Source organism: Neolamprologus multifasciatus, chromosome 18 (assembly GCF_963576455.1).
Source record: "Neolamprologus multifasciatus chromosome 18, fNeoMul1.2, whole genome shotgun sequence".
In the NCBI taxonomy this organism is placed as follows: Eukaryota; Metazoa; Chordata; class Actinopteri; order Cichliformes; family Cichlidae; genus Neolamprologus; species Neolamprologus multifasciatus.
In genome coordinates this window covers 33,925,894-33,938,536 of record NC_140456.1, presented here as the reverse complement: position 1 = coordinate 33,938,536, position 12,643 = coordinate 33,925,894, and the positions used below count along the sequence as shown (strand labels likewise).

Sequence of the window (12,643 nt, the reverse complement as noted above, 5' to 3'; positions counted from 1 at the left end):
GGTGGCTGACAACTGCTCCATTCTGTAGTCGGTATCCGTAGCCAGTCTTGTTAATGATCTCACTGAGGGGGTTCAGGCCTATGCAGAACAGCAGTGGGGACAGAGCATCTCCTTGGTAGATCCTGCACGTGATAATGACTGGTGCTATGCGCTTGAAGTTGGCCTCTAATGTTGTACGCCACATCCCCATTGAGTTCCTGATGAAGGCTCTTAGGGTCCCGTTGATCTTGTATAGGTCTAGGCATTCCAGGATCCAGCTGTGGGGCATTGAGTCATAGGCCTTCTTGCAATCAATCCAGGCAGTGCACAGGCTGGTCAGCCTAGTCTTGCAGTCTCGGCTGACTGCTTGGTCTATCAGTAGCTGGTGTTTTGCGCCTCTGGTATTCTTGCCCATCCCTTTCTGTGCCCCGCTCATGTATTGACCCATGTGCCTGTTCATCTTAGCAGCTATGATGCCTGACAGGAGCTTCCACGTGGTGCTGAGGCAGGTTATTGGTCGGTAGTTGGAGGGGACCGGTCCCTTCTGGGGGGTCCTAGAGGATCAGGACCATCCGGCCTTCGGTTAGCCATTCCGGGTGTCTCTCGTCAACCAGCATGGTTACTGGACCCTGTTCAGGGAGGTTGCTGTGGTCTGCTCTTAGATCCACTAGCCACTGAGCATTGCCACTATGAGTTGTGTCCTTCTCCCATATGCTCTTCCAATATTGCTCCATCTCCTGCCTTGGTGGTGCCGATTTCATATTGTTCCTCTGCCACTGAGAGTACACTTGGCTGGTATACGCACACACGCACATATATACATGTATATGTCGACCCAGTTTCGGGGTCTGGTTACTGGGTTGGGGTTAACATTCATTCAGCTTTCACTTTGGGTTCTTGGGCGATATGTAAAAATTTTCCAACTGACAGTCCAATAACCGGTGATAGGCGATATATTCATGCAGACTTTTTGATGGGCAGAGCAATGTAATCATGTACGGACTGATTTGCATTTCAAATTTGTACGTTTTGTTTGGAGGGAGTATTTTACCTTCTTATCTTGCTTGTTTCAGTATTAACATAGCTACTTTTTGGATTACTCATTTATTTATTTGAGATGCACCAAATCGCACAAAAGACTTAACTTAACTTTGTGTTTAATTTTGTATTTGTTTGGTCGAGTGTGTAAAACACACAAACACTGGAACGGCCTGTAAACACAGTTATAGTGGAAATAAGAAGCCATTTCTTCTTTGTTTCCCTCCCCACCATTGTGTTTTGGGTTTTTTTGTAATAATATGTTTTCTGAACTGCCTTTCTTTCTTTCTGTTATAAAACAAGGCGACCTCCCAACTCTTGAGCCACGATCGCCCCACCCCTGAGTAAATGAATTGCCGCATTTGTTCGCAGCTGGAAGAGGATGCTGTTAAAACAGCGCTATTATTTTTACGGTTGACTGCTTCTCTTAGCTTCAACCAGCATTATTAGCAAACTTACTCATTGGCAAATAAATAAATCACTCTTGTAAAAACAATCTTCAATATATTCGTCGAGTCGCCCAACCTTAAATTGAACTACTCGTTCTTGTAGAGAACCAGATCTCCATTCCCATCCCAGGAGTGGTACTTGTTGTTGCCCTGAACCAGGGAATACTTGCAGCATCCATTCATGAATTGCAGTCTGAACTGAAGCACAGACTGATAACAATGCTTGCCATGTTTTCCAAGGATGGCAAAGCAGAAAGATTTAACATCTCTAATCTGATTGGAGTAGACATGTAAAAGCCCCTCCCCCACTTCATCTGCCTGATGCCCACACATCCCTGCATTCATTTTCACCCAGACGCCCTGATGTGACCCATCAGATTCTAATCTTAAATTACCTGAAAGAGTCCAGCAAGTACAAGAAGGAAGCTGAGTTAATGTATTCTTCACCTGCAAGTGTGTGTGTGAGACAAAGAGATGTGTGGATGTGTGTGTGGATCCTACTTCCTAGGTAAAATCAGCTCACACATTTGACAGGTAGTGCGCCTCATGCACATACATAGTCTCTGCAACATGGAGACCATGTGACAGATGGCTCATGGAGGATTTATTTCCATGGATACACACAAAAATAACTGCAAAGTAAAACGCTGTCTCTAATGTTATTACACTGTGACTAAAGGACAAGGTGAAACCATCAAAATAAAGATATAAAAAAACAACATAAACGATAAAAGAAAATCATAAAAAGAAAGAAATGAAAGTCTACAATGAAGCGTTTTTTTTTTTGTTTTTTTAAATTCTGTTATCCAAATCCCTTCAGAAAGTATTATTCCCAATTGTTGTTTTTTGTTTTGTTTACACACTGAGGTGGACAACAGCACAACGACAACGCCCTTACTACCAAATATGGGTGTAGGGCACAATCAGCCAAGGTCATTGTGAAGCCTAGCCCCACCCCACCATGTGATTTTCTGAGGCCCAGGATGTGAGTGGGCGTTAACCCATTGTGACCTACACCCATTTTCACACCTTGGCTCATGTGATTAGGTAGAGGATCATTAGGGGGTCCATTGTCCCTCTCAGTGAGTTGCTCCTACACGGCTTAAATCTGGGACTCTCCAACATTTGACCTTAGAACTGAAGAAACTTCTCGGATGAGAGGTGAAACATCTTCAAGCAACTTAAAGAAGTCCAGACGCTTTTCTTTCCAAGCTCCTTAGACTACAATGACCTGACATACTTCATCTAAACCTGCAGCAGGCATAAAGTCATTAATCAACCACTTTGTTAAGTTGACAGAGGCTGCAGATCAGATCAACAGTTAAGACTCCACAGCGCGAATGGACAAGCAACTGATTATGTTACTTTGTCATTTGTTTGTCATAAAAAAGTAATAAAATACTTACGGAGACTGGGTCCTGTGTGTGTGTACATATTTAGACATCTTTGTGAGGACAGAAAATTGACATGCTACTATACTTGTCGGGACCAACAGTCACTAATGGGGACAAAATGCCGTCCCCACGAGTTTGAAGCATTTTTGAGGCTCAAAATGTGGTTTTAGTGTCAGGGTTACAGTTAGGTTATGGTTAGGTTTAGGCTGAGGGTTAGGATTAGGCATTCATTTTTGATGGTTAGGGGTAGGGTAAGCAGCCTGGAAAAGCATTATGTCAATGCGATGTCCTCACTAAGATATGAAAGCGTGTGTGTGCGTTTTCCCCATTCTTTCACGTGCTACATAAAGAGACATAAGACATATTAATTATTAATTAGACATACTAACTCACTCTTTATATAAAAACCTTGCATTTTGTATTTTCCTGGGTATCATATTAAGTTTTAAATTCTAATATCACGATAACCCCATTTACCATTATAATAAATCAAGAGTTTATCTGAATTATCAGACATATATAAACGTCTCACTGTGACGCTAAGTGCTAAGCCATCAGGTGTTTTAAAAACTAATCGGCTATGTACCACAGGCCTTCAAGCTGGCTGTAGTTAAACCTTTACTCAAAACGACCCAGCAGTCTTAGCTAATTATAGGCCAATCTCCAACCTTCCTTTCATATCAAACATCCTTGAAAGAGTAGTTGTCAAACAGCTAACAGATCATCTGCAGAGGAATGGTTTATTTGAAGAGTTTCAGTCAGGTTTCAGAGTTCATCACAGCACAGAAACAGCTTTATTGAAGGTTACAAATGATCTTCTTATGGCCTCTGACAGTGGACTCATCTCTGTGCTTGTCCTGCTAAAAAGCTGGTGGCATAAAAACATGTAAAAAAGCCGTATTTTCCCTCTCTACAAATGCTGAATATAAACTTCAGTTTCATTGGACACTGCCTTTACACTGCTATGTTCGTCTTGCTTTCATTTCTAGAAAATAAATGTGCAGATGCTTAAATGTCTTCTTTACGTTATCCGGTCTGTAAGTCAATGACGTCAGACTCACAGATTCTGGGTCCAAAGTGAAACGAACACTGTGGGTTTACTGAGAGTTAAAAACTCTAAATTCTTTCATCTTTAATAAAAGGATCAGTGTTGCTGCTTTACTATGGAACGCCAGGACTGCCATAATGAATTAATTAAATACACCATTAAATAACTAATTAAATGTGGCAATAATTAAATAAAAATGGGAAATAATTAATTAAATAAATATTTTTGACACATTTAATGAATTATTGACACAAATTGCACCTGTTCAGAGACGTGGTTACAAAGAGAACTTGGGAATCTGTTAGTTTACATTTTGACTGCACAATTGTGAGCTTTTGGTTATGCACAAAAACAACATGGTTTTATTTTATTTATGGAGCATTATTATTTAATAAATGCTGATAATTTATTTCGGAGTAATTTTTTCTTCTACGTCTGCGCTGTATGATAATAAAAGTGCCTGTGTGAGATCTGGGACACAGCTTTGACTAAGAACTCTCTTTTTGTTCTTACTTTACGGCTTTAAAAAAATATAGAGATATATATCGTGTATCGCCATCCAGCTAAAGAATATCGAGATATGAATTTTGGGTCATATCGCCCAGTCCTACTAACAACTGCGCTGAACTTCTCCAGAGACCATGATTAGCTCTTCATTCACTGTCAGACACCTTAATAATGTTCAGTTCAAACTGAGAACACACACAATGCAGACAGACGCCGAGCTAACAGAGGAGAGGCTCAAAGTAGCACACTCTGCTTTTATTATTTAATCTGAGAGTCACTGGAAATGGTAAAAACTAGTCCCTAAGGACCCCAAAGCGCTTTACACATCCAATCATCCACACATTCACACACACATTCACACACTGGTGATGGCAGCTACATTGTAGCCACAGCCACCCTGGGGCGCACTGACAGAGGCGAGACTGCCGGACACTGGCGCTGTTTCACAGTTACTCTGCACAGCTCTCTGTATGTCACCACTGATAGCAGTTGTACAGTAAACTTTATTGGAAATGTCCCTCAGCACAGCAATGCACGCTCCAGTGTTGGGCAGTGTCACATCCTGAGTAAGCCCCGCCTTCACTGCGGTCGCTGCAGTTTGCTTCATTTACCTCCATCATTTGAATGTGCTCCTTCTAAAGGGGTCAACTCATTGCTGCAGTAGGTTTAGCCTGATTGTCTGAACTGACTCTAAAGAAGAAGAAGAAGAAGAAGCAGCAGAAAACACTTTTCAATAACTGCTGTAACTTCACTTGTTTTATCACAGACACCTGGGAACCCATCATCTCATGCATTTGATTAGATCCCTGTCAGCTGTTCCTGGTAACTGCAATCTAAAGCTCCAGCCAGAGCAGAGAAACAGCCTGACTAAATCATTCACAGCAGAATTCATAAAGGCTACAGACAGAAGCTGTGCACTATGAGCAAGGATACCTGTGGCTCTCAGGTAAAACTTCCTCAATCTATATCTCAGTCGAAGCTGGAACTCGAGGCTTGTTTGTACAACAAAGCAAAGACTGTGCAACTGACTGCCCAGACAAATGTAAAAGGTTATTGCATCACTTAAGTTTGCACAAGATGAAGAGGGAGAGCAAGGTGAGAGCTCTGCAGCGTTACCAAAGCAAAGGTCGGGTTTTATAAAGGGCTCTTCCATCTTTCTTCTTGCTTCTTTGATGCTGGCTCAATGTAGCATTGATCTGAATGAAGAGTGGAAGTTACACCACTTGTTAATGCTGACCACACAGTGAGAAAACTAACTTAATACTGGTGCAGTACTGTTAATGACAGCACTGTAAAAAACAGCTTCAGTCATGTTGATGTTGACTTTAAACAGGGCTGCACGATTAATCGTTAGAAAATCGTGATCTCGATTCATACTTATGTGCGATCTCATTTCCAAATGACAACGATTAAAAAAAGAGAGAGAGAGAGAGACAACGATTGTACCGCATTTTGATCCGGGACGTAATCTGCATGAAAACAAGCGCTCACTCTTCCTGCTCAACAAATGACAAAGGCGGAGCCTTATACCACGTGATACAGAAGCTGGCTGCTAAAATTAGCAGGAAAAAACAACGGAGAGCACGTCAGGGACGACGAGAAAGTGACGGGAGAAAATCCGTCCCGGTCAACCACCCAAACATCAATAACGGGAACCTTATACAGCGCTTCCCTATACCCGTCGAACTCCCACAGGTACAAAGAAATTATGGAGGCTGTTACTTATCACCTGACCAAAGATATGGCTCCATCAACACTGTGCAAAACGTGAGACATTTGTTGTTTTTATGTTTATTTATTGTTTTTATGTTCAGTCTCAACTGTTACGAAGTTGATGTGCAGTTAATAAGTGCAAGAAATATTTATACTGGAAAAGAAAATCGTGAGAGAATCGTGATCTCAATTCTAAGCCAAAAAATCGTGATTCTCATTTTATGCAAAATCGTGCAGCCCTACTTTTAAAGCGGAAATATCATCTTCTTCACGCAAACACACTTCACACATGTTTGTGCTTTTTTACGCAGACTTTAGCTCATTGAGAAGAAAAACTAGACTCTGTAAGAAAGCAAGAAATTGATTCAATAACCGCTGATCAAATTCAACATTGTTCACTCCTGACTCAGACCTCCTGGTTGGGGATAAACAGAGGAGGTAGTGGCTTCCCTGTGGCCATGTTTTCTGCTGCTTGACCTCCCTCGAGGTTTTGCGTTCACACGAAAGGGCAGAAGGTTTTCTATGTACATACACATGGAAAGTTGGGAAGGTGCAGATGGAAAACGTTTTCTATTGGCTATAGTGGTCCTGACTAAAATACCCAGCAACAGATGACATGAAGATGTACTTCAGCTGCACCACATGTTCACTGAAGCCTCATCAGGACTCAGTGGAAGTGTGGCTTCTTAAAGTGGACACGAAACACTAGATGTATAAAGGCCATTGCTGCTGCTGATTACTGCCACACCTGTTCTCCATCAAGAATAAGGAGATCCGAGAAAGTTCAGGAACAAATGAGAAACAACCCTCAGGTCTCTGAGTCTGAAAAGGTTATTGAAGCTAAAGCTGTGTAACTTCAGCCAAACACAGTAAAAGCCGTTTATCCACAAGTGACGAAAACATGGAACTTATATTATCTTTGTCTAACATTTACATTTGTTTGATGCTCTGAAACATTGAAGCTGGGCCATATCATACCGTTCACGGTAATACCGGTGTAATGTTGGGCAACGACAAGAAAATGAAATATCGCAATAGAATATGGGTAAAACGCGCATGCGCAGTGCCTTTGTTTTCATACGCACATGGCGGCGACGCAGAATGAGGAAAGCGAAAGTGGATCGTTGAATGAAACAGATGAACCTGAACTGGTTTGTAAAAATGCTGCAACTTAAGTGGTGTGGAACTGGTTTAGCTTCTGTCCGTCAGATACACAACAAAGCACTATTTTTGGTAGCGCATGCTAGCGGGCCGTCGTTATTACCGTGTTGTTTGGAAAATACAGCGCACTTAAAATCAATCCTTTGATTTTTCTGAAAGTCGACAGAGCCCCTTATAATCCCGTGTGCCTTATGTATGAACTCTGGTTGTGTTTACTGACCTCGAAACGATTTTATGTACACGGCGCTCGAAAATCTGTCAAATGTTTTAGTACGACTTTGCTAAGCTACGAAGCCGCACCGCTTGATGGATTGTCGGAGCATTACGGCTATCGTAGGCGGAGCCTCGCGGAGTGATACGTACTGTGCTCCAACATAATATTACCGTATTGTGTGTGTATAAGCTCTTTTAAGTTGTGTGGATATTATACATGGTTATGCTGAGGATATGTCGGCCAGTTTCCACTGGAAATGCCTTTTAGTTAAACTGTCAGCGAGGAATTTGCACTGTTACATTTTTATGTAGCTTTAATGCAAAAAACAGCTGCTTGTTTAAGAGAAAATACATTGATGGGGTTTTTTTTGCACCAATAAAGTTGTGGAGTTGTAAAGTATTTTGTCTCGTGTCAATTATATCGTTATCGCAAATTTTCAAATGTATATCGTGATAAATATTTTTGGTCATATCGCCCTGCTCTACATTGAAGTGTGACAAACATACAAAGAAACAGGAATTCAGGAAGGTTGCAAACACTTTCTCTGGTATTAATAACGTACACGGCTGAAGAGCTGGCAGTCCTTACAGGAACAGCATCGTTTACAAAGGTGAGACACGTGTCCTTCACATTCAGACATAAAGTGTTTCACATTTCATGTAAAGATCCTTTGAACCACACGAGCAGTTCTGTGATGCGCACTCATGCTGGTTATCACTGACCCCTGCAGTTTTCACACTTTGGTTACTAAAAGCAGAAAAGTGCTGCAGATTAAAGAGCCGTGGATTTTCACAGATTAAACTTTGTCTAATCTGAATGACTTTTTTAAACAAAAACTCAATCTTCAACATGCTGACCTTTCTTTAGCCTCACTGAACTACAGCTTAGCAATGCATGAACCAGTCTCCCACCTGCAGCTTGTGGACAGAGTGACCTTCCAAGCACTGACTGCTGCTGCCAGAATCAGTCCATGGCAGCAGAGTCCATCTGACTGCGAGATGAGAGCCTGTCCAGCAGTGACGGGGCTTAAAAATGTGGCCTATAAGGAAACTGATGGTGCCGTTTTCTCAGAAGGATGAGAAATTAAATCATAAAGCATACCTGGGGCTCCTGGGAAACACTGCACTGTGAACTGCACTATTCAGTCTTAAAATACAGAGACATTGTTTTTTATCTTATATACTAAACTGTATTCTGTGTACAGTTTCACACAAAACTCTATGTGCTCAAAGCGAGTGATCAAGACTTATTTGCTGCCCTGAATGATTATAAGATGCAGGAATGATGCCCAGAGAGCAGACGGTGAGCTGCTGCTCTATGTGACAAGCTTAATGAATGTAAACGTACCCATAATGTAAAAAGCACTGTTGTACTGTTGGCTGGGATTTTTAAGCTGAGCACATGTCCATCTTCTCCTTTTCAGGGTCACAGGGGGCGCTGGAGCCTATCCCAGCTGTCATAGGGCGAGAGGCGGGGTACACCCTGGACAGGTCGCCAGTCTGTCGCAGGGCCAACACACAGAGACAGACAACCATTCACACTCACATTCACTCGCACATTCACACCTAGTGGCAATTTGGATTATCCAATTAACCTATACCCACAAGCTGCATGTCTTTGGACGGTGGGAGGAAGCCGGAGTACCCAGAGGGAACCCACGCAAACACGGGGAGAACATGCAAACTCCACACAGAAAGACCCCGGCCTGATGATGGAATTGAACTCAGGACCTTCTTGCTGTGCGGCAACAGTGCTAACCACCGTGCTGCCGTGCTGAGCACATGTACTAGAGCAGCGGTCCCCAACCCCCGGGCCTCGGACCGGTCCGTGAGTCGTTTGGTACCGGGCCGCGAGAGTTGAGGCTCAGGTGTGAAACGTATAGTTTTCAGGGTTTTTATCGGTTTTCAGCGTTATTTTGTTATCGTTTTGATCATTTACTTGGTTTTCCTGGGTCTTTTCACGTGTGTTATGAATAAATCTTCTTTTTTTTGGTACTGGTACTAGTTTTATTTTGTTGTATTTATCCGCGACACCTTAAAAGCCGGTCCATGAAAATATTGTCGGGCATAAACCGGTCCGTGGCGCAAAAAAGGTTGGAGACCGCTGGACTAGAGTATACATTGTAACAGTAGTGATTTCATTTCTGTTCAAACCTCTTCAGCCTCATTTCTTTATATTTCACTAGGAAAACATGTAACAGTGATTTACTGAATCAATCCCATGATGTAAAAATTGTGTGTTTCTGTTTGTATAAGTGTTTTTCTTCTGTTGCTGTTACAACCAAATTTCCCCTTGTGGGACAATTAAAGGATTATTCTATTCTACATACGCTGCATAACAGAGTTTGTACAATGTTAACAAGCTTGAAAGCTAATACTTGGTGTTACTAATAATAATAATGAGTTTCTTGTGTTTGATTTTGTTTTTAAATCCATGAATGCTTTCGCCGCAGTGGCAGCGTGTTTGGGATCATTGTCAGGCTGAGAAATGAAGCTCTAACTAATCAGTTTTCAGGTGGTAGCTAAAATCTGACGGTACTTTTCAGTTTTCGTAATTCCATGAATTTTAACACTACTGGATTAAATACAACCCTAAACCATCACTTCCCTGACCTCCTCCATACTTACTGATGATGAAGCACACATTGTAAATTTGGATTCAACACTAAAACTGCTCAATGGACTGGTTCTTATACAGCACTTTTCTACCCCGTTGAACTGCACAGCATGTCTTTATCCTGTCTTCCTTCTCTCACCCCAACCAATCACAGCAGATGGCCCCGCCCCTCCCTGAGCCTGGTTCTGCTGGAGGTTTCTTCCTGTTAAAAGGGAGTTTTTCCTTCCCACTGTCGCCAAAGTGCTGCTCATAGGGGGTCATATGATTGTTGGGTTTTTCTCTGTATCTATGAAGCGCCTTGAGGCGACTTTTGTTGTGATTTGGCGCTATATAAATAAAATTGAATTGAATTGAATTGAACTGAACTGGACTGATATTGACAGCGACTTGTTGCCACAGCCTTTTCTCCCTGTTTCCTTTCATTAAAGTGGACACGAAGCACTAAATGTATAAAGGCTCATTTACACCACGCTCCCAAACACTGACATAGATGTAACACTGGCTGTTTGGCTGAATTTAAGAACAAGTGCTTAAAGTTTAGGGCCATCTACTGTCAGTTTGATCCCTGGGTTACACTGATTACACTGGTCCGGCTTATTGGTCTGGTGATTCAAACTGACTCTGCTCCACACTGTTGTCCTTCACGACATTACAGCTAACAGGTGGAATTTCCCGTGTAACTGCAGCTAGCCAAAGAACCACCTACTGCTAAAGACAGAGTGGAAGTGGACAGTGTTTCTTATGGTTAAAGGGTGGAACAAGCACAAAATGGTCAAAGCTAGCATAAGCATCATATACTGCAGGTATATCTACAGCCACTGTGACATGGAGGAGGAAGACAAACGTCCCCAAAGCATTTCAGAGGTGTCCCTGTCTGTGATACCATGTGTCACGAGCTGTTTACAAGCGACAACACCAACTACACCTGCATGCGCGCGCGTCCCCGCGTTGCTGCTGCTGCTGGTGGGGGTGGTGCAGTGCAATGCAATGCAACGCGACCCCCCGTCACAGCAGCACAGCCATGGATGTTACACCTCGGAATGCCTGTGTGCTCCTGCGCTGGAAGCTAGCTCTGCACCACCACCCCTAACCTCACACGAAATCACATCAGCACCTCTCATAGGGCTTCGTCAGAACAACGGATAAGTGCTCCGTTATATGATGTGTCCTCAGCGCCTGACTGGATCGCATTATCCCGAACAATAGCCTTAGTTACGACAAGACTGCTAATGAAGAAAAAAAGACAGGTCCTGCGTTTCATCAGAAGTGTCAGTGCCGTTTCAGCCATCGCAGCTATGAAATGCAGACAGGTTAGCATCACAACTGAGCTGGTTAGTTGTCCTTACCTGGATATCCAGCTCCAGAAAACAAAGGATGATGCTGCGGTTTCTCTCCGTTAGGTCAGAGCGTCTCTTCGGCCTGACAGCATCCTGTTTCCAGTCAGCAGCACCGCTGTGAGGCTGCGCGGCAGCACGAAGGCCGCTTCCGGTCACAACTTCAAGCATTATGGTCGACTTTGACCCTCGTTAACGTTTAAAATAGACAACTAAATATAGTTGTCTGTTTATAAAGGACAAAGAAGATATTCATTATACCCTAACAGATTTTAGTGAACCTCTAATAACTTGTTTATGTTGGCGTTTTGGCATTTTATAAAAGCCAATCATAAGATGCATCCAATCGTAAAAACAACAGTTAAAATGAACTACAATGAATGTAAAAGCATAAAAAAATCAGAAAGACTAGTCGTAATAAATATTGTAGCATAATATAATTGAGTGATGAGTGAATGAATTAATATACAGATACCTTTGATGTACTGTAGCTTGGCCTACTTTTACTTTTATTTTGAAAGGAAAAAAACCTTGTTTTCCGCTTAGTGATCCACTACTGCGGCTACCTTGACGGGGGCTCAGCCCCTGCAATAAAGTGGATAGATGCGGCTGAACGGGAAAGCAGCCTTGGACTGTCTGCTTCTTTACTTCATTTTAAACCCACTCTTAGCATAGACAGTCTTTTATCTCGATTTTCTACGTGGTGTCCTTCACTTTCCCCCCGTGACTCTTTGTATTTATGTTAGACGTTGGCATATCTAGTTCTTTGTTGGTGAGTTCTCCCCTGTGGAATGAATGGAGCGGTCCAGTCATTAAAGGGCCAGTGCGAATCTTATTTTTGACAGCTGGGTGGCCCACATGCATGTGCTAACAGCTAGAATAAGCATTTCTTGCAGCAGCACCCCAAAACTGGCTGAACAATTTCATTGTAAACTGTCCCATTAAACACACAAACACTGATTTAAGTTTTGATCAGGAATGGAGTGTTGCAAGGTTTTTATTAGAGCCTGCCGATAGAGCAGGCAACCTTGGTATCCTGGGTGGGTAACATGAAGCCAGAGCAGCGTCTGGTTTTGATACTGAAAACAAAATGTAATTGAAAGATTTAAAAAAAAAAACGTGAACTGAAAAAGCAAACACTGACACTGACTTTTTACATTTACAGTGTTTTTCCTTTTATGCTTGCAATT

General features: G+C 42.3%; 1 protein-coding gene across 1 annotated transcript in view; it reads right to left on the bottom strand.

The window, feature by feature from the left end:
• The window catches only part of fam110b (family with sequence similarity 110 member B), a 48,072-nt gene extending 36,481 nt beyond the window's left edge, over positions 1-11,591 (bottom strand). Inside the window, 1 exon segment of the mRNA XM_085141122.1 lies at positions 11,466-11,591. The gene's annotated coding sequence lies outside the window, so the exon portion shown is untranslated.
• Between the last annotated feature and the right edge of the window lie 1,052 nt (positions 11,592-12,643).